Raw genomic sequence first — 21,479 nt, 5'->3', positions numbered from 1 at the left:
ACAACAGCCCCAGTCCATTGCTTTACCTCTACCCCAATTTACCCAACCAAAATTTGCAGAGGTAGGGCCTAAGAATGCAGTTTCTTAAAGCCCCTTGGGTGATTCTGACGCACAGCCAGAGCCGAGAGCCACTGTGTTAATCCTCTTCTTGGTATGATTAAGGCAGCTTGTAGAGTAAAAATAAATCATTAGCAGCCACTTCATTTTGTTTAGGTACCAGGCTATGCCACCCTAAAAGTTAATTGAAAATTACTAACCCAACTCCAGGACATAACTAGTACTTTGCAATCTACACCCTCTATCAGTGTGTGCTTTGTTAAATAAAACTCTTGGCGGGGAGTGTCTGGCTAGGATTCTATTCCCAAATTCATTTCTTCCTGTGTACCCTCAGTAATAACACTTCCCACCTACTTACCTCACGAGAGTGTTAATCGAAGGAATTTGAAAGGCATCTGAGCAAACTTTGTTGACTGAAATGGGCACATAAGTATTGTATCAAAGCATTGTGTTATCAATCCTATAGCTTTTACTTAGAGATATTAACAAGAGTATCATCCTCCGACTTGACCTTTCCTCCCAGTCATACCTTTTATTGATCCTGAATTTTCAACAATGATGCTCATTTGCATCAGCAAATTGAGTTTCTTTCCGCCACCACCCACCTCACTCTGCAGGGGCTTTCGAGCTACGTCTTCCCTGCCAAGGCTTCACCACACCTACATGTCCAGACCTATCCTTCCCGAAACGAGATGCAGGGTCTGTGTAGAGTAGCAGCAAAATGTGGGGGCTCTGGGACCAGACTACCTGGGTCCCAATCTCTGCACCATCTCTTGTTAGCAGTGTGGCCTTACACAAGTGACTTAAGCACTCTGCATCTAGTCTTCTCATCTGTAAAATGGGAATAAGAATTGTACCTCCTTCATAAGGTTGTTGTGGGAATAAGTGGATTCAAACCTGTGAAGGGCTTGGAACAGACACTGGAACATGATATTCCATACGTGTTCTCTGTTGTTGTTACAACTGGATGGCTCCATCTAGATGCATCCTGGATCCTGCAAACCCAAGGTGTCTGTAACCGAATTCATTACCAGCCCCTTTAAACCTGTTCCAACTCTTGGTTCCTTTCTCAGTTAATAGCATCCATGTCAACCCAGTTGTCCAAGCTGGAAACATGAAAGGAATCCTTAACTCCCCATTTACTTTTCATATATCCAATCAGCCACCAAATCCTCCCTCCCAGTGACAGCACTCTGTACCTACTCTCCCCTCCCAGCACTCACACGCCCCTGACCTCTTGGGTTGGGACAAGGCTGCATCGAGGACTGATGCTCATGGCCTGGGCGGAGGATGTGCAGAAAAGCATGCGGGCTCTTGAGCCAGCGCAGATGTGGCTCTTCCACCGTCACTGCCCCAGAGGCCTCCTCATGGGCCTCCAGCCTCCCACCTCCAGCAGATTCATCCTGAAGCATAACAATAGCTATGGCTTTTATCGTGCCTACTGCATACCAGACACCATGCTAAGCAGTTTTCACATCAAATCTCACTGAATCTTTTCAACAACCCTACGAGGCAGGTACCATTAGGATTTCCATTTTACAGATTAAGAGGCTGAGCTACCAAAGGTCACGGTCAGTAAGTAGCAGTCAGGATTCAAACCTAGGAGGTCGGGATCAGAGCACATGGCCTTAACCACAGCCTCCTGCCTCTCGCCTCTCAACAAACTGGGCCTGGCCAAAGGCTGAGTGCCAAGGGGTGGTGGAAGGAGAGGGTAGCAAGAATGGGGCCTGAGGCACTTTGGGAGGCCAAGACAGGTAGATCACTTGAGGTCAGGAGTTCGAGACCAGCCTGACCAACATGGTGAAACCCCATCTCTACTAAAAAAAAAAAAAAATACAAAATTAGCCGGGCATGGTGGCACATGGCTATAATCCCAGCTATTCAGGAGGCTGAGGCAGGAGAATCACTTGAACCTGGGAGGCGGAGGTTGCAGTGAGCCGAGATCGTGCCACTGCACTTCAGCCTGGGCAAGAAGAGCAAAACCCTGTCTCAAAAGAAAAAAAAAAAAAAAAAGAATGAGTTTTACGGGTAACAAGTGCTTCTGGAGGATGATGTTTACATGAGGCTGGGATGTCAGGGAAGAAGCTTAGGAAAGCTGGCTCTTATGGGCTGTGGAATAGAATGTAAATAAGTGTAAATGGTCAGCGAGAGCTATCCTCATCAGGAGGATGCCAACGCAAAGACAGCAGGGAGGTGCGGGAGAGGTAGTCGTTTTAGAAAGCTGGCTTCTGCCATTCTGCCAGCAAAAACCTAACCACGCTAACAATGAGCATTTCTCCAGGAAGTGGTCCACAGCACACCAAAGTCTTCACATGCCACACACCCCTACAAGAGGGACTGCTCACAACCTTTCCGTGTGTGCTTCAGGCATGATCATGGATATGAACAGCAATGCTGCACCTCCACGATCTGCAAGTCCCAGGAGATTTTAAAACAAAAGCCGTCTCAGAGTTTCAGCAGTGGCTGACTTGCAGTACAGCAACATTTTTAAAGAGAAGAGGCTTTTTTTGTTCCTCTCTCCTCTTTCTTCCTCTTACTTGAAACACACACACACATACATATTCACACACACGTGATGGCACTTCTTGATTCAGTGAATTGGGAATATGATTTTTTTAGAAAGACAATTTTTTAATACCAAATCATGTGGAGCTGACATAAATCAAAGATGTATCTGTGTGGGTCTTTCTCTGTTCATATATACAGCAAATATTGCCGAGGTTATACAGAGACCATGGCTTAAATATCTGCAGTGGAAGATTTTGCAGATACTTCCCCAAAGCAAAATGTTTATTAATGGAATCTATTCATTTTAATAAGAATTCTTCTGAGATCAAATATGCAACTTATCCAACTAATTGTTGCCTTTGTCAAGTTAATTAACCTCTCTGAGACTTGATTCTATCATCTATCATCTATCAAATATATTTAACAACATGTACCTTATACCACACAGAGTTGCTGTAAGAATTCAATGTAACCACATGTGATAGTGTGATTCAAATATGTGGTATGGCTATTATCATTCACACCACATAGATACAGCAGCATCAAAATGAGCTTGATACCATTCTATGGGGTGTTAGTGATGACCAAGGACTCAAAAGGAAGCATCTGTGGTTATGTGCAATAAAGAGGTACTAGTGTTAGCAGGATTCCTATTTGAAATAACTTAGTATTTGCATTTTTGAGTTTAGCAGAAAGTCTCCACTTGAATTAATAAGGGTAGAAAATTTGAGAGCCCCAATTAGGTTCCGCATTTTTAAAATACATTCCATCAATGAACATCATGCAAAGCATGCTTTCCACTCCCATGCAGATGAATTTCCATCTCCAAGGCCCATGGAAAATATAAAGTTCTGCCTGATGCCATTTTCTTCCTGTAATTTAAAGACATTCATCTATGCTATTTGCTTTATTATCCAGATTTTTTAAAAATATCTCGGCCGGGCACGGTGCCTCACACCTGTAATCCCAGCACTTTGGGAGGCTGAGGCGGGCAGATTGCCTGAGGTCAGGAGTTCAAGACCAGTCTGGCCAACATGGTGAAACCCTGTCTCTACTAAAAATACAAAAAAAAAATTAGCCGGGCATGGTGGCATGCACCTGTAATCCCAGCTACTTGAGAGGCTGAGGCAGGGGAATTGCTTCAACCAGGGAGGTGGAGGTTGCAGTGGGCCAAGATTGTGCCACTGCATTCCAGCCTGGGCAACAGAGCAAGACTCTATCTAAAAAAAAAAAAAAATCTCTGCAGCTGTTCTCATAACTTACACAGCCCCATTTTTCAAAACAGCTCTTGATGCGCCTATTATATTTTGACCTCCTCTCCAAAAGAAAGGAGACACATTTCAGTAAAAGCTTTAAGGTTTTTCTGCAGCAGTTCCCTCCTCCCACTTCTCTGCTCTATTTTGGTATGGGTTACCTTTCACCGTGTTCTAGAGAAACTTCTCTTCGTTTTCCAGCCTCAAGGTAACTGGATAAAAATGTAATTCATCATTGTATTAACTATATTTAGATATACAGAATTCTTGAAATATTTACAGTAAAGAAGGAAGATTTTTAAATTAGTTGAGGATGCTGGGATGGAGGAAAAGGAATTCTTTTAAAGAGAAATTTAAAAAAGAAAAAAACATACCTTACTTTAAAAAACAAACAAACAAACATGGTCTCTGTCACCCAGGCTGGAGTGCAATGGTTCCATTAAGGCTCACTGCAGCCTTAAACTTCTGGGGTCAAGCAATCCTCTCACCTCTGCCTCCTAAGTACTCGGGCCACAGGTACATGCCACCATGTCTGGTGACAGGATCTCGTTGTTACCCAGGCTGGTCTTGAACTCCTGGGCTCAAGTGATCCTCCTGCCTCAGCCTCCAAAAGCACTGGGACTACAGGCGTGAGCCACCGTGCCTGGCTGATTTGCTCAACTTTGACAAATCTTGGTAGGTACCTGAAGAACATGTACATTCCATAGCTATATCCTGAATAAGTAAGTCAAGTACCTGTGAGGAGGGCACCATACCCCTTCCTTTATTTCCCTCTGAATGAGCCCCTGGCACATCTCCTCTACCTACCCACTGCCCTGAGAGGTTCAGGCACTACCTAGTCCCTTCCAAGATCCTCCTCTCCTTTTCGACGCTCTGTGCAGAAGCCCCATTCCTGCTCTTCTGTGCAACTTAATTTAGCATATATTGGTCACACTTCTGCCCTGTGCAAGCCCCATGTTAACGAAGGTCTTAGTTGAAAGCACTAGACCAATGTGCAAGAGCAGGTCCTGAGTTATTCAAAACTGGAAACAACCCCCGTGTCCCCCCTACTTTACACATACACACACACACACGCTAACAACCAAAACCTCCTTCGGTCAATCCTGCCCCTCCTGCCTTCAGTGGAGTGGGCAGCTGATGCAGGAAGGAGTTGACTTATGAAATGGCAGAGTCCCTTCTAGTTTTCCTGAAATTACAAAATCTACCAGCAGAATAGGGCTCCCACAGCACCACTTAGCTGGGCTGGACAATGGGGATAGGGGAGGAGTCAGAGGCACTGTGGCAAACAGGTCACATCAGCATTCTCCAATAGGAAGACCATAAATATCAGTGCTTAAGCAGTTTTTCTGTTTCTTCAAGGCAGAGCTACAGCGGCGTTTCTTGTCTGTTTCTCTTTCTTAAGGAGCACTGGATAGTGACATCTAGTGGTCCCTATTTAAATTACTCTTGGATGCAAATCAAAACCACAATTAGACACCATCTCACACCAGTCAGAATTGCTATTATTAAAAAGTCAAAAAATAACACATGCTGGTGAGGTCGTGGCAAAAAAGAAATACTTATAAACTGTTGGTGGGAATGCAAATTAGTTCAGCCCCTGTGGAAAGCACTTTGGAAATTTTGCAAAGAACAAAAAATAGAACTACCATTCAACCCAGCAGTTCCACTACTGGGTATCTACACAAAGGAGAATGAATCTTTCTACCATAAAGACATATGCATGTGTATGTTCATCACAGTACTATTCACAATAGCAAAGACATGGACTCAACCTATGTGCCCATCAACGGTGGATTAGACAAAGAAAACGTGGGACATATACATCAGGGAATACTAGGCAGTCATAAAAAGAACAGAATCAGGTTCTTTGCAGCCATGTGGATGCAACTGGAGGCTGTCATCCTAAGAGAACTAATGCAGAAATGGAAAATCAAGAATTGAATGTTCTCACTTATAAGTGAGAGCTAAATCTTGGGCTCACACAGACATAAAGATGCAAACAAGAGACAATGGAGACTTCAAAAGGAGGGAGTGAGGGGGGCTGAAAAACTTCCTACTGGATGCTATGTTCATGATCTGGGTGAAGGGATCAATAGAAACCCAAACCTCAGCACCACACAACCTCGTCCTTGGAACAAACCTGCACATGTATTTCTAAATCTACAATAAAAATGGAAAAATGTCTTAAATTACTCTTGGACTACAGTGCCATGACAAAATAAATGAAAAATAGCTTTCAGGAAACTCAGAGTTCATTCTAAGTGCAAGTGCAACCACCACTGTATCCCAGATTTCTGTCACAACTATTTTGGGCAAGTTACTTCCCCTTTCTGCACCTCCATTTCCTTATTTGTAAATAGGGATAACAACAGAACCAAGCACATGGGCTGTTTGGAGGATTGAAGGAGATAATATATGCAAAGTGCTCAGAATGGTGCCTGACACAGTGAGCATTTAATTATGTTCGCTATCGTTAGTATTCTACTCCACCTGTCTTTGTCATACCATAAAAATCATTTTTAAGTACTTAGTGAAAGTGCATCAATTTTTACCCATGATCTTCTAGTGCTATTGACACAGCCAGGAAGATATGCCTCATATACCATGTGGTCTTGCATATGCCTTCAACACCACTCTGCATGCCTTCAACAGGCACAGCAACCTCACCATCAGAAGTTCAATGTCATCCAAGCCCATCAGTGGCCCACATTGCCCAGGATTTATGTTTGACATCTGAATGTCTCAGGTGGGATGTGCTCTATTCAGCTTGCCACAGTCCATACTACTCCCTGTCACCTGTACTAAGCCACTTCTCTCACATTTGTTACCTGCTGGCCTCTGAAAACACTTGAGTTTGAGTTTGATGCCCCCTGTTCCATATCTCTCTTTTTTCTTTTCTTTCTTTTTTTTTTTTTTTTTTGAGATTTGGAGTCTCACTCTGTTGTCCAGGCTGGAGTGCAGTGATGCAGTCTTGGCTCACTGAAACCTCCGCCTCCTGGGTTCAAGCGATTCGTGCCTCAGCCTCCCAAGTAGCTGGGACTACAGGTGTGAGCCACCACATCTGGCTAATTTTTGTACTTTTTAGTAGGGTTTTGACATGTTGGCCAGGTGGGTCTCAAACTCCTGACCTCACGTGATCCACCTTCCTTGACCTCCCAAAGTGCTGGGATTACAGGCATGAGCCACCACGCCTGACCCTATATCTCTTACTCTGGGATTGAAAGCCTTTCATTGTCTGCCCTGGTAGTCACGTTTCACTCATACGAACCCTACATACCAGCCATCGTCATGGCAGCTGAATATTTAAGTTCCCACCAGTTTCTGGATCTTTCCTTAGCCAGCTCCTATCTATCTAGAATACCTCCTATCCTCTTTCCACCCCAATCCTGCCTCTCCTCCAAGGTCCACGTTTAATTCCGCGGCTACCTTAGAAACTTCTCATTGACTAGTAGAGCCTTAAGTAATCTTCCCTTTCTCAGTTGTGTCGTCTATAAGGCAGGGCTAGTAAGTACCTGTTTCAGAGGGTTGCTGGAGGCTAGATGAGTTAATAAGTACTTTGTGCCGGCAAGTCACACCTGGTCTGTAAATAAGGCCTTACTGTTACCATTTTATCCCTCTCCGCTGACAACTCTACCACTTATTGTATTTTTATGTATATGTCTTTTTTTAACCATTTTTCAAATCATGGGAAAATACGCATAACAAAATGTACCATTTTAACCCTCTGTAAGTGTGCAGTTCAGTGATATTAATTACATTCAAATTGATGTGCAACCATCATCACTATCCATCTCTAGAACTTTTCCATCTTCCATTTCAACTTTTCAAAAAGAAACTCTGTACCCATTTGGCCGCCGCCGCCGCGCCGCGGCTTGAGGGCGGGAGGCCGGGGGAGGCCGGGGGAGGGTAGCGGAGCCGGCGCCACCGCCATGTTGGGTCTGAAGCGGCTGCTGTAGGCGCCGACGGAGCGAGCGGGCGTGCGGAGTGGGCGACAGCGGCGTGGGATCTGCCTCTCTGCGAGCAGCGGGAGCGGCGGCGGCGGCGCCATGAGCGGGGGCACCCCTTACATCGGCAGCAAGATCAGCCTCATCTCCAAGGCGGAGATCCGCTACGAGGGCATCCCCTACACCATCGACACCGAAAACTCCACCGTAGCCCTTGTGAAAGTTCGATCCTTTGGTACAGAAGACAGACTGACAGATCGTCCAATACCACCTCGAGATGAAGTCTTTGAATACATTATATTCCGTGGGAGTGACATTAAAGACCTTACTGTTTGTGAGCCACCAAAACCACAGTGTTCTTTGCCTCAACACCCAGCTGTTGTTCAGTCCTCACTAGGCTCGACTTCTTCATTCCAGTCCATGGGTTCTTATGGGCCTTTCGGCAGGATGCCCACATACAGTCAGTTCAGTCCAAGTTCCTTAGTTGGGCAGCAGTTTGGTGCTGTTGGTGTTGCTGGAAGCTCTTTGACGTCCTTTGGAACAGAAACATCAAACAGTGGTAGCTTACCCCAAAGTAGTGCGGTTGGTTCTGCCTTTACACAGGATACAAGATCTCTAAAATCACAGTTATCTCAAGGTCGCGCAAGCCCTCAGTTAGACCCTTTGAGAAAAAGCCTAACCATGGAACAAGCAGTGCAGACCGCCTCGGCCCACTTACCTGCTCCAGCAGCTATTGGGAAAAGGAGTCCTGTATCAACCAGGCCTTTGCCATCTACCAGCCAAAAGGCAGGAGAGAATCAGGAGCACAGGCGAGCTGAAGTACACAAAGTTTCAAGGCCAGAAAATGAGCAACTCAGAAATGATAACAAGAGACAAGTAGAAGATAAACTTGAGAAACAGAAGAAGCCTGTAAATGGTGAAGATAAAGGAGACTCAGGAGTTGATACCCAAAACAGTGAAGGAAATGCTGATGAAGACGATCCACTTGGACCTAATTGCTATTATGACAAAATTAAATCCTTCTTTGATAATATTTCTTGTGATGACAATAGAGAATGGAGACCAACCTGGGCTGAAGAAAGAAGATTAAATGCTGAAACATTTGGAATCCCACTTCGTCCAAACCATGGCCGTGGGGGATACAGAGGCAGAGGAGGTCTTGGTTTCCGTGGTGGCAGAGGGCGTGGTGGTGGCAGAGGTGGTACCTTCACTGCCCCTCGAGGATTTCGCGGTGGATTCAGAGGAGGTCGTGGGGGCCGGGAGTTTGCAGATTTTGAATATAGGAAAGACAACAAAGTTGCTGCATAGTCTACAAACAAGTCTCTGAAAATAGGTGAATTTCCAGCTCTTCATGGTCCTGAACATTGATTTCAGTCTTTGCGAAGAATGAAGAAGTGAATTCGCTGTATATTTGTCACCAGCACTGGGTTTTTGTTTTTTGTTTGTTTTTCCGCTTAATTTCAAAGATGAAATGCAGTTACTTTTGGGGGTGGAAGGCTCATCTTAAAACATGAGCATTAAATATATTTGGAATAGCAGAAGGTTAAGTAATTTCTTATGTATAGTTAAACTAAAGCAGTGCTTCACTGGGACTTACAAGTATTTTTTCATCACTGAAAGGTTTTTTTTTTTAATCACTAAATTGTATTTGGCAATTGCAAGTTGCCTGCAGATAGGGCCGTGATACTCTGTTTTGAGCCACAGAAGGTTGTGTATGTGTGCACGTGTGTGTGTGTGGTGTGCGTGGTGTGTGTGTATGTGTGTGTATCTTTTTCCTCCTTTCTTTTGGGGAATCCTGTAATACCAGGTAGCTTATTTCGTCAATTAATTAGGGTGCTGGATGGTAGAGAATTTTGTCAGTCAACTATGTACACACAGTAAATACTGTTTCTTAGGCAAAGGTAACTTTTTTATAGAGTTGTAAAGTTCCATTATATTCCATTGCCAAAGAAACATTAAGAACTTTGTATAGCTGTATAAAAAGCAAGTAATTTTTTAAAGAATAAACATTTTAAAGTCAGCAAAAAAAAAAAAAGAGAAATTCTGTACCCATTTAACACTAACTCCCCATTCTGTCCTCCCTAAACCCTGGCAACCACTATTATACTTTGTGTCTCTGAAGTTGACTACTGTAGATATTTCATATAAGTGGAACCATACAACATTCTTCCTTTGGGGCCTGGCTTGTTTCACTTAGCATAATGTCTTCAAGGTTCACCTATGTTGCAGCATGTGTCAAACTTTTCCCTCATTTTCAAGGCTGAATAGTATTCTGTTGTATGTGTATCCTACATTTTCTTTAGCCGTCCGTCTGTGGATGGATACTTGGGTTTCTTCCACATTTTGGCTATTGTGAAGAATGCTGCTGTGAACATAGTTGTACAGATATCTGTTCAAACTCCTGCTTTCAGTGCTTACGGACATATATTCAGAAGTGGAATTGCTGGATCATATGGTAATTCTACATAATTTTTTTTTTGAGATGGAGTCTCGCTCTGTCACCCAGGCTGGAGTGCAGTGGCACCATCTTGGCTCACTGCAACCTCCACCTCCCGGGTTCAAGTGGTTCTCCTGCTTCAGTCTCCTGAGCAGCTAGGATTACAGGCACCTGCCACCACGCCCAGCTAATTTTTGTATTTTTAGTAGAGACAGGGTTTCACCATGTTGGCCAAGCTGGTCTTGAACTCCTGGCCTCAAGTGATCTGCCCACCTCAGCCTCCCAAAGTGCTGGGATTAGGTGCCAGCCACCACGCCCTGCCAATTCTACATAATTTTTTGAGGAACTGCTGTACTCTTTTCCACAGTGGCCGCACCATTTTACATTTCCACAAGCGATGCATAAGAGTTCCCATTTCTCCATATCCTTTCTAACACTGGTTATTTTTTTTAAGCCATCACAGTGGTGTGAACTGTCTACTATCTATTGTCTTCATCTCCATTTTGCAATTTACTTTTACTCCCTTGCTTTGTTCAGTCTTCTTTCTTTTTCTTGAGATGAAGTCCCACTCTGTCGCCCAGGCTGGAGTGCAGTGGTGCAATCTCAGCTCACTGCAACCTCCGCCTCCCAGGTTCAAGTGATTCTCCTGCCTCAGCCTACAGTCATGCACCACCACACCCAGCTAATTTTTGTATTTTTAGTAGAGACAGGGTTTCACTGTCTCTACTAAATAATGTTGGCCAGGCTGGTCTTGAACTCCTGGCCTCAAGTGATTCACCCCCCTTGGCCTCCCAAAGAGCCAGGATTACAAGTGTGAGCCAACATGCCCAGTCAGTCTTCTTTATTTTTCTGATAGAACTACGAACTTCCTGAAGGCAGAAACTGTGATATATAATTTATCTAACTCTTCTCTCATCTCCCACCTGGCCCCCTTGCTCTCACTGCCACTTAATATGGAGTTTGGCCCAAGTCTAGGGTCTTGATCCTCCAAGCATGATCTCTTGCAGCCTGGGTGCAGCGGGGAGCTTGTTGGGAATGCAAAGTCTCAGGCCCTGTCCTGGAACTACTGAACAAGAATCTGCATTTTAACAAGATCTCCAATGAAGCGCTGGGCAGCACTAACACGGGGAAAGGCAACTTCCCTTGGTTCTGTCATTAGGTTCAGTGACCTCATCTGGTAAGTACTCTGCAAATGTTTGCTAACTGGAGGATTAATGAAGAAAATGAACAGCCCTATTAACCACCACCATCAGGCCTTTATCAAAAATGTGAAAAAGGACCAGTCATGGTGGCTCACACCTTTAATCCCAGCACTTTGGGAGGCTGAGGTGGGAGGATCGCTTGAGCCCAGGAGGTCAAGGCTGCAGTTAGCTGTGTTTGTGCCCCTGCACTCTAGCCTGGGAAACAGTGAGACCCTGTCTCAAAAAAAAAAAAAAAAAAAAAAGGAAAAAGCATCTCTTGCAAAGTAGCTCAAAGCAGGTTGAAAAATTGAAAAATAGGGCACAGAAAACTGTCACAGTCAAGAGGAGCCTAAGGAGACATAATGACAAAAATGTCATGTGGTATCCTGGGTGAGACTGTCAGGTGGTATCCTGGGTGAGACTGTTGTGTGCTATCCTGGGTGACACTGTCAGGTGGTATCCTGGGTGAGACTGTCGTGTGGTATCCTGGGTGACACTGTCGTGTGGTATCCTGGGTGACACTGTCGTGTGGTATCCTGGATGAGATCATGGGACAGAAAAAAGGTCATTAGGTAAAAGGTAGGGAAATCTGAATAAAGAATGGACTTATTTCATAAGAATATATTAATGTCAGTTTACTGATGGTGACAAAAGTACCATAGTAAAGTACGATGTTACTAACAGGGGAAACTCGGTGCAGGGTATAGAGGAACTCCCTGTAGCACCGTCACAGTTGGTTGTATATCTAAAACAACTCTGAAATACAAAGTTTATTTAAGAAGGGGAGACAGAGAAGAGGCAGGTATCAAGATGACCCTCAGCAGCAAATGTGTAGGAAGTAACTTTTGTGCCATTAATTTTCTGCAGTGCAATGCACGGGTGCCTCCAGGACCCTATGGAATCAAAATGACACATTTGTAGGTCTGAGGAAAGATGGTCCACAGCTGGCCGTCTCTGAATCTGAGGTCAGTTTGGCCTCCCTCTGCGGGGCATGGGACGGGCCTCTGCTTTCTAACTGGCTCCTCAGCTTTTTCCCTAGAGGAGGGAGCCACCTGCTAAAAAGGCATCAAGAAACTGGGGCTGGGGACACAGCAACAGTAAGAAATCTTCCAGCACTCTCTTCTCTGCCTTTCCTGTGTTGAAATGTACTTTCTTGAGATTAACATTTAAGTTATATCTGTTCTTAAAAGAAAACATTAAGATTGAGTCACAACCAAAGTCAAGGGCCATAGGGAGCTAAGTTTTATTGGGAGGCCACTACCTTCCTCCAGATGTTGCGCTAACCTTTAACTAAGCTCATTCTAACTGGGGTGACTTCTTTCTCTCTTAATTTCTCCAATAAGCTTCTTCATTGAATATGACACACTTTGTTGATATCAAAATATAGATGTTAGGGAAGTAAGCACCATTAAAATCAATCTGCACTAAAACAGGTAGTCATAATAAAGTTTTACAGCTAGCATTTCTTCTTTGTACTATGTTCTAGATGTGGCAAGCGTGTTATTATCTCCATGGAATACTTGCTACACTGGCAGGATAGAAGAGACAGGTTTACCGTGGAAGGCTTTGGGACTTGAGATCATTACAAGTTCGCTGTGGCACAGGGGAGATATGGCTAACCAAAAAGCTGACATAATATTATACTGAACTAATAAAAATACAATGACTAGGGCAATGGGAAGGCAAACATTTACTGAGAAAAGATTATTTGCCATACTCTGATGTTAGAGACTTCACACATGTCATTGTCTTATTGTGTATAGCACCCCTTAAGTGGAGGAATTATTGTTTCCTCTCTACAAGATGAATAAACTTGAGATTCGAAGAACAGATAAACGGCGCATAGGTCACTCTGCTAGCAAGTGGCACAGCTGGATCTTGAGCCCAGGTGCATCTGAGGGCAAAGCTTGGGCGCCTTCCCTGAGGGCCGCCCTGCCCAGGCAGGTTCAATGATGGCCCGGAGGTGTTTGGCACTGGGGTCCCGCATCTGTTCCCAGCCCAGCACTGTATAGGGTGGAGCTGGGGATCTGTGGGAACACACCTCAAGGACAGCAACCAGGAGGGAGGCAAAACGAAAACGATTTCCTGTAAGAGATGGTGAGGGAGAAAATGTGGCCCAGAGAGAAGATGTTACAGGGAGATGTGACTGCTCCCCTCACATTTAAGAGCTCCCAAGGTAGAAAAAGGAACAGACACCCTCGGGTGATCAAAGAAAACAGAAATAGGGTCGAGAAAAACCAAAACTAGAGGGAGACAGAGGTAGGTTCAATACAATGAAGAACACAGAACAATTATTCCAGAAGAGTCGCTGTCTCATGAGGTGGCAAGGTCTGCATCCGTACAGGTGAGAGCCCACCTATCATTGAGATGAGGTCATCTAGAATTCAAGATAAACTTTCAGCTCCCTTCTAACTGAAACTCCAGGCTCGGTTATCTGGTGTAGAACCCCCATTAACCCCCAGGTCCCTCCACCTTCTTTCTTTGAGGTCCTGACCAAGAAACACGGTGCCTTGATCACTCTGTGACCTGGACACCTGCATGTTTCCCACTCCGGGCTTGAACCCAAGCTGGGGTCTTGAACATTCCCAGGCACTGATAAAGTTGTTGAGGTTATTGCTTGAAGCACAGAGAAATCAACTATGTTGCTAAACACAGAAACTACCCCTGACCCTGAGGCAAATTCTTTGAACCCTCATAGAACTCTACCGTCCCAGTAGCAACACACCTGGGTAGAATCTCTTATCTCACTGTCTGTCACAAAGATGCTAAAGCTCCCTAAGTTCCCCCTAATAAATGTTTTTGACTGATCACCCTGGTGTTTGATGCTTCTTTCTTTGGAATCCCAAACGGTCCCATCTCTGGTCTGAGACAGTCCCTTGCAGGAATTCCCCTGCTGCCACTTTTGGGGTGACTCCAGGGCAGGTTCAGTGGACAGAACATCCTAATACGGTCATGCGCCACATAATGATGTTTCAACATTTTGGTCAACCATGATCCACATATGTGACAGTGGTCCCATAAGACTGTAATGGGGCTGAAGAATTCCTATCACCTAGTGACTCTGTAGCTGTCCTAACTTCATAGCACGAGGCATTACTCAGGTTTTTGTGGCGATGCTGGTGTAAACAAACCTACTGTACTGTCAGTCATATAAAAGATAGTTATGTACAGTACATCATATTGACAAACAACTGTGTTTCTGGTTTATATATTTACTAAACTAGGCATTTTATTTTTATTTTAGAGTATACTCCTCCTATTTATTAAAAAAAAAAAAGTTAACTGTAAAACAGCCTCAGGCTGGTCCTTCTGGAGGTATCCCAGAAGAAGGCATCGTTGTCATAGCAGATGACAGCTCCATGTGGGTTACTGCCCCTGAGATCCTTCCAGTGGGAAAAGATGTGGAGATGGAAGACAGCAAGACTGATGATCCTCACCCTGTGGAGACCTAGGCTAATGTGCATGCTTGTGTGTTAGCTTTTAATTAGAAGACGTGGTGGCTCACACCTGTAATCCCAGCACTTTGGGAGGCTGAGGCAGGTGGAGCGCCTGAGGTCAGGAGTTCCAGACCAGCCTGACCAATATGGTAAAACTCAGTCTGTACTAAAAGTACAAAAATTAGCTGGGCATGGTGGCGGGCACCTGTAATCCCAGCTACTCAGGAGGCTGAGGCAAGAGAATGGCATGAACCCGGGAGGCGGGGGTTGCAGTGAGCCGAGATCGTGCCACTGCACTGCAGCCTGGGAGACAGAGCGACACTCTGTCTCGAAAAAAAAAAAAAGTGTAAAAAGTAAAATAAAAAAGTTCACATAAGGATAAATAGAAAATATATTTGTACAGAAGTACAATATGTTTGAGTTTTAAGCTAAGTGATATTCCAAAACAGTCAAAAAGTTAAAAAGAAGTTAAAGTTTATAAAGTAAAAAAGTTATACTAAGCTAAGGTTGATTTATTACTGAAGAAAAAATTCTTAAAAATGTAGTGTAGCCTGGCTGGGCGTGGTGGCTCATGCCTATAATCCCAGCACTTTGGGAGGCTGAGGTGGGTGGATCACAAGGTCAGGAGATCGAGACCACGGTGAAACCCCGTCTCTACTAAGAATACAAAAAATTAGCCGGGCGTGGTGGCAGGCGCCTGTAGTCCCAGCTACTCCGGAGGCTGAGGCAGGAGAATGGCATGAACCCGGGAGGCGGAGCTTGCAGTGAGCCAAGATCGCGCCACTGCACTCCAGCCTGGGCCACAGAGCAAGACTCCATCTCAAAAAAAAAAAATGTAGTGTAGCCTAATTATTACAGGGATAAAGTCTATAGTAGTGGACAGTAATGTCCCTGGCATTCACGTTCACTCAGGACTCACTCACTGACTCACCCAGAGCAACTTCCAATCCTGCAAGCTCCATTTGCAATAAGTGCCCTAGACAAGTGTACCATTTTTATCTCTTACACCACACTTTTACTGTACCTCTTCTATGTGTAGATACATTTAGATATACAAACACTTACTATTGTGTTACTATTGGCTACAGTATCCAGTAGCTCACATGCTGCACAGATTTGTAGCTTAGGAGCAACAGGCTATACCACATAGCCTAGGCGTGTGGCAGGCTACGCCATCTAGGTTTGTGTAAGTGCACCTTGTGATGTTCACACAATGACCAAATCACCTATAATGCAGTGTTTTTCAGAATGTCTCCCCATCATTAAGTGGTACATGACTGTACAGGGTTTTATCACATAACTCATTTACACAGAATATACACAGGCCATATGAGGATTACACATTTTCAAGAGAGCAAATTATAAACATGTCTAATTCACACCAAACATACAGAAGTCTTTGTCAGCACTTCAAGAATATCATTATGAATATGGAATGCCATCAAGCAGTAGGTACACAGAAATGTCCATGAAAGAGAGTACTAGGTTGCTCGGAATGAGGGCAGGAGAGGTGCCTTTAGACCTGCTGGAGCCCATTAGCATGTGTCCTTGTGAGTCCCATGATGGAATCCTGGGGTTCACATAGCAGAGAGGCTCTGCAGAGGGGACAGGGAGGGGGCCAAATTGAGCACGAGGTCCTGCACAAAAGCAGCCCCGTGCAAAGGACCCTTCCCCCAGCATATAGAGAGGTCCTCTTTGAACCTCTTCATGTAACCATTACCAAGGAATCAGCAAGAATGTGAGAGCTGTTGTGTTATGATCGCAAAGCCCTGGTAACTCTGGTAAGGAGGCTCCCTCTGCTACTACTCATTATGGGATGGGATGGTGCCTTCCTTCCGAAGAATGTAATCTTCCCAGCATACCTTTTACAGACCTCCCAGCTTTGCTCCATATGGATGAAATGCTTCTAGGTCTCCAGAGCCAACACGGCTCTTCCGCTTAGCGGTTTCATCTGTTCTGCAGGTCAGTTCACTGGTTAAGCAAGTGACGCCTTTCCTAGCTGGCAGGGAAAACAATGACACTACCCTGTTACATGATGGGATGTGGTAAGCAACACTCCATAGTCCAAAAGAGTCCTTCTTAGCCTGATGCGGTGGCTCACGCCTGTAATCCCAGCACTTTGGGAGACCGAGGCAGGAGGATCACTTACTTGAGCTCAGGAGTTTGAAACCAGCCTGGCCAACGTGGTAAAACCCCATCTCTACTAAAATTACAAAAATTAGCTGGGCATGGTGACAGACGCCTGTAATCCCAGCTACTCCAGAGGCTGAGACACGAGTATCACTCGAACCCAGGGGACAGAGATTGTAGTGAGCCAAGATCACACCACTGCACTCCAGCCTGGGCGACAAAGCGAGACTCCATCTCAAAAACAAAAACAAAAACAAAATAGTCCTTCTTGGTCCAGTACAGGCCTCTTTCTAAAGCTTTCTTCTTACAGATAATTTGGGTACAATCTAAAGAATCATAATTTTTGGCCGGGCATGGTGGCTCTCACCTGTAATCCTAGCATTTTGGGAGGCCGAGGTGGGCACATCACTTGAGGCCAGGAGTTTGAGACCAGCCTGGCCAACATGGCGAAACCCCATCTCTACTAAAAATACAAAATTAGCTGGGTGTGGTGGCAGGCACCTGTAATCCCAGCTACTCAGGAGGCTGAGGCAGGAGAATCTCTTGAACCCAGGAAGCAGAGGTTGCAGTGAGCTGAGATTGCACCACTGCACTCCAGCCTGGGCGACAGAGCGCAACTCTGTCTCAAAAAAAAAATCATGATTTTAAATCAATATGGAAAAACTGTCTTTAAAAAAAAGTCTTGTTGGCCATTTTCATTTCTTATAAGTTTTGTGCCTCAGAGAACCAATTATAAAAACATTTATGCGATCACTGTGCTCCACTATTAGAAATTTAAATGTTTAACTTAATTATCCAAAAGAATGTTAATCAGAAGGACAAAAACAAACGGCAGGCAAGGTGCTGTAAACCAAGGCTAAATGTGCTCTCTTGTACAAAGTGCTCATTTGTCAAAACCATGAAACCAAGCTTCCTAATTCTAGAAAGAAAAGAATGTAAGCTCCAAAACCTTCATGAACCATTTCCTTCAGCTCTAAAATTCTGTGATTTCACCATTACTCCCCCCAACCAGCACCTCTAAAACAATTTCTTTTTTTTTGAAATGGAGTCTCGCTCTGTTGCCCAGGCTGGAGTGCAGTGGCACGATCTCGGCTCACTGCAACCTCCGCCTCCAGGGTTCAAGCGATTCTCCTGCCTCAGCCTCCTGAGTAGCTGGGATTACAGGCACCCGCCACCATGCCCAGCTAATTTTTGGATTTTTAGTAGAGACGGGGTTTCACTATGTTGGCCAGGCTGGTCTCGAACTCCTGACCTCGTGATCCACCCACCTCGGCTTCCCAAAGTGCTGGGATTACAGGCGTGAGCCACCGTGCCCAGCCAAAACCATTTTTTTTTAACTAAAAATATATTATCTGTAAGTTCTAGTGTCCCTCTATGGCACATCTTCTTAGCACAACTGGGGACAACAGTCACTGCCTTGTAGAGGGATTATATTTACCTAACCAATGGATTCAGGCAAGACATGGGATTTGCTCTGGAAAATGAATTGTGAGCAAAAATGTATGTTACTTCTGGATGGAAGCTTTAAGAGTCAGTAGTTGCTTCATTGCACTCTTCTTCCTTTGCTGGGCAGTGTTCCAGATAGGGGCTGTTCTGTCAGCCCAGGTCCCAGAGCAAAGATGACAGAGAGAGCAACTACAGTAAACCTGCATGGGCAGGAGCAACAAATGAGAAATAAACTCTGGTTGTCATAAGCCACTGAGACTTTCCACTGTGTTTGTTACCACAGCCCAGCATAGCCTTTATACTTGGAACTGCCCACCCAGTTAGTCAATATCTGCAACAGACTTTGTCTTCAGGATTACGAGATCCAAGTTTAAAATATTTCCAGACAGATATGTGCTAAAATACATCGTTTACAAAAATTAGGTATTTACACAAAAGCTTTTTTTTGTAGTTGCCACTAAAAATAGGCTGACTTGCTAACCTAGGAATTCTGTAACAGGTTTTCTCTCCTATTACCAATTGCTATAGTATTAGAAAAGTAAAAACTAAATAGTGCATCTGCTATAAACAACAAAGTGAAACATCAGCTATTCATAGCAAAACAAACACTTTAGGGTGGCCTGAGATTCTCATTCAGAGATACAGAAAGAATGTAGGAATGTAGTACTACAAAATTGTTAAAATTATTAATGGTAAGAAACTAAAAAGACAAAAAGTTCCATTTAGAAAATACTTTGTACAAACTATATGTTCCATAACTACAGAAAGAATGAAACTTGCTTTTTCTACTCTGAAGAGGCTTCTAACATCCTATTTTGAATTCAGGTTGCCATAGAAACCAGTAGACTTCTGTATGGGATTCCATCGAAATTACTGCATAATTTGATGCACACAGAAGGACCCTGTCTCACTGTCTCAAAACAAAGCCACTACTCTGGTTTGAATCATTTGACGAGTCTCATCGTTTGAGGCTAAACCAATCTATTAAAAAAAATTAAGACTCATGACAGTGATATTCCTTTGAATTTAGACATTTTGCTTTCCAAGAGATAGGAGCAATGTTGACATGACCATGACCCAGAGTCACGCTATTTGAAGCCAGGTCATGATACATCACTCACCGTTCCAGGCATGTATGTCTATGTTTGCACGCTCAGGCACAAATGTGGCTAGCAGGATATCTTCATGTAGAGCCACAATAACTGTGCTTCGGATAAGCCACAAAATGTATGATACAGCCACTATACAAAAATATAATATTAATAGTAATAATAGCTGCCATTCATTGTGTGCTTACTGTTTTAAATTATTTTTCTATATTAATGCAACAGCCCTATGAATCAGGCTTTATTATCATCTTCCTTTTATACACAGGGGAAACGAGGCAAAAAGAGTTTTCATAGATTGCCCAATATCATTTAGTTGTTAAAAGTAGAACTGCAAGTTTAACTCAGGTGTCACTCTTTAGAATTTGCACTTTTAACCACTAGGCTTCCTTCTCCAGGCATTTCATCTTAATTTACAACTACAAATATGAGACAAGCTTAGCCCAGATTAAGAACACAGGCACAGCACCCACTCCAATAGTTATCAAGCTCTAGGGTATACATATAACTAAAGCTGTTTAATGAAAATGTATATTCCTGGGTCTTCCATCCAGATATTCTGATTCAACGTATCTGAGAAGGGACCTGTGCGCCTGCATTTTAACAGCACCCCTAGTGGTTCTGACACAAGTAGTTCTGCAGACCACATTTGAAAAATAACAATTTATTCAAACTCAGCTAATGAGTCATTGCAGATAGATAAATCAACTTCGCCTATCCAGAGAAAAGCTGAGAAACAGAAGGGAGACTTAAAAAAATGCGATGGGCTGGAAGTGGTGGCTCATGCCTGTAATCCCAGCACTTTGGGAGGCTGAGACAGGTGTATCACCAGGTCAGGAGATTGAGACCATCCTGGCTAACACGGTGAAACCCTATCTCTACTAAAAATACAAAAAATCAGCCGGGCATGGTGGCGGGTGCCTATAGTCCCAGCTACTCGGGAGGCTGAGGCAGGTGAATCACTTGAACCCAGGAGGCAGAGGTTGCAGTGAGCCGAGATCATGCCACTGCACTCCAGCCTGGGCGACAGAGTGAGACTCCATCTCAAAAAAAAAAAAAAAGAGAAAAGCAGAAAATAAAAGTCCTAAAACAATAAAGCTCTCATATACTGTATTCCTTAGAATTTCCTCAGACCTTTGATCAAAGACTGTTTCTTCTAATTTTACACACAATTCTTTTTTTTTTTTTTTGATGGAATTTCACTCTTGTTGCCCAGGCTGGAGTGCAATGGCATGGTCTTGGCTCACTGCAACCTCTGCCTCCTGGGTTCAAGCGATTCTTCTGCCTTGGCCTCCGGAGTAGCCGGGATTACAGGTGCTCACCACCACGCCCAGCTAATTTTTGTAATTTTAGTAAAGATGGGGTTTCACCTTGTTGGCCAGGCTGGTCTCGAACTCCTGACCTCAGGCGATCCACCCGCTTCAGCCTCCCAAAGTGCTGGGATTACAAGTGTGAGCCACCACGCCCGGCCTTTTTTTACACATAATTCTAAGAAGCTATTTAGTTTTCAAAATCACAGAAGATTAGAAGCAAAAATAAGTAAAAGGTGAAATGGGCTGGAGGAATTAGGGACCTCAGGCAGAAACACAGCCAGCAATGAATGAAAGCAGGTAGAAAAGGGAGGGAAGAGGCAAGAGAAGAAAGTTTAAAAATACCAGCATTCAAAGAAGCCCTAAGACCTGGGAGCATCAGGGTTGAGACCCTGAGCCCTCTACACACCTAAAAAGAAGGAATATTTCTCATAATGTGGTAAAAAATAATAATAATAATATTCCTGATGTTGTACCACCCAAAAACAAAAAGAAGGGGTAGTCAAATATTTATTATATTTTGCATAGTATTTTCAAAAGACAAATAAAAAGGTCAAGCACAGTGGTTCGTGCCTGCAGTCCCGGCACTTTGGGAAGCTGAGGCAGGAGAATTACTTGAGCCCAAGAGTTCAAGACCAGCCCTGGCAACACAGTGAAACCCCCATTGCTA

General features: G+C 44.0%; 1 protein-coding gene and 1 pseudogene across 4 annotated transcripts in view; one reads left to right on the top strand and one right to left on the bottom strand.

The window, feature by feature from the left end:
* CACNB4 (calcium voltage-gated channel auxiliary subunit beta 4) overlaps window positions 1–21,479 on the bottom strand; it is a 276,094-nt gene that overhangs the window by 165,253 nt on the left and 89,362 nt on the right. The gene's annotated exons all lie outside the window — the stretch shown is intronic.
* LOC100597377 lies at window positions 7,865–9,491 on the top strand (annotated as a pseudogene). The gene has a single exon (XR_001113423.2). The product of XR_001113423.2 is annotated as a protein LSM14 homolog A pseudogene (transcript).

The sequence above is a fragment of the Nomascus leucogenys genome, chromosome 17, assembly GCF_006542625.1.
Source record: "Nomascus leucogenys isolate Asia chromosome 17, Asia_NLE_v1, whole genome shotgun sequence".
Lineage (NCBI taxonomy): Eukaryota > Metazoa > Chordata > Mammalia > Primates > Hylobatidae > Nomascus > Nomascus leucogenys.
The sequence above is the reverse complement of the archived record's forward strand: the minus strand, read 5'-3'. Positions and strand labels throughout refer to the sequence as shown.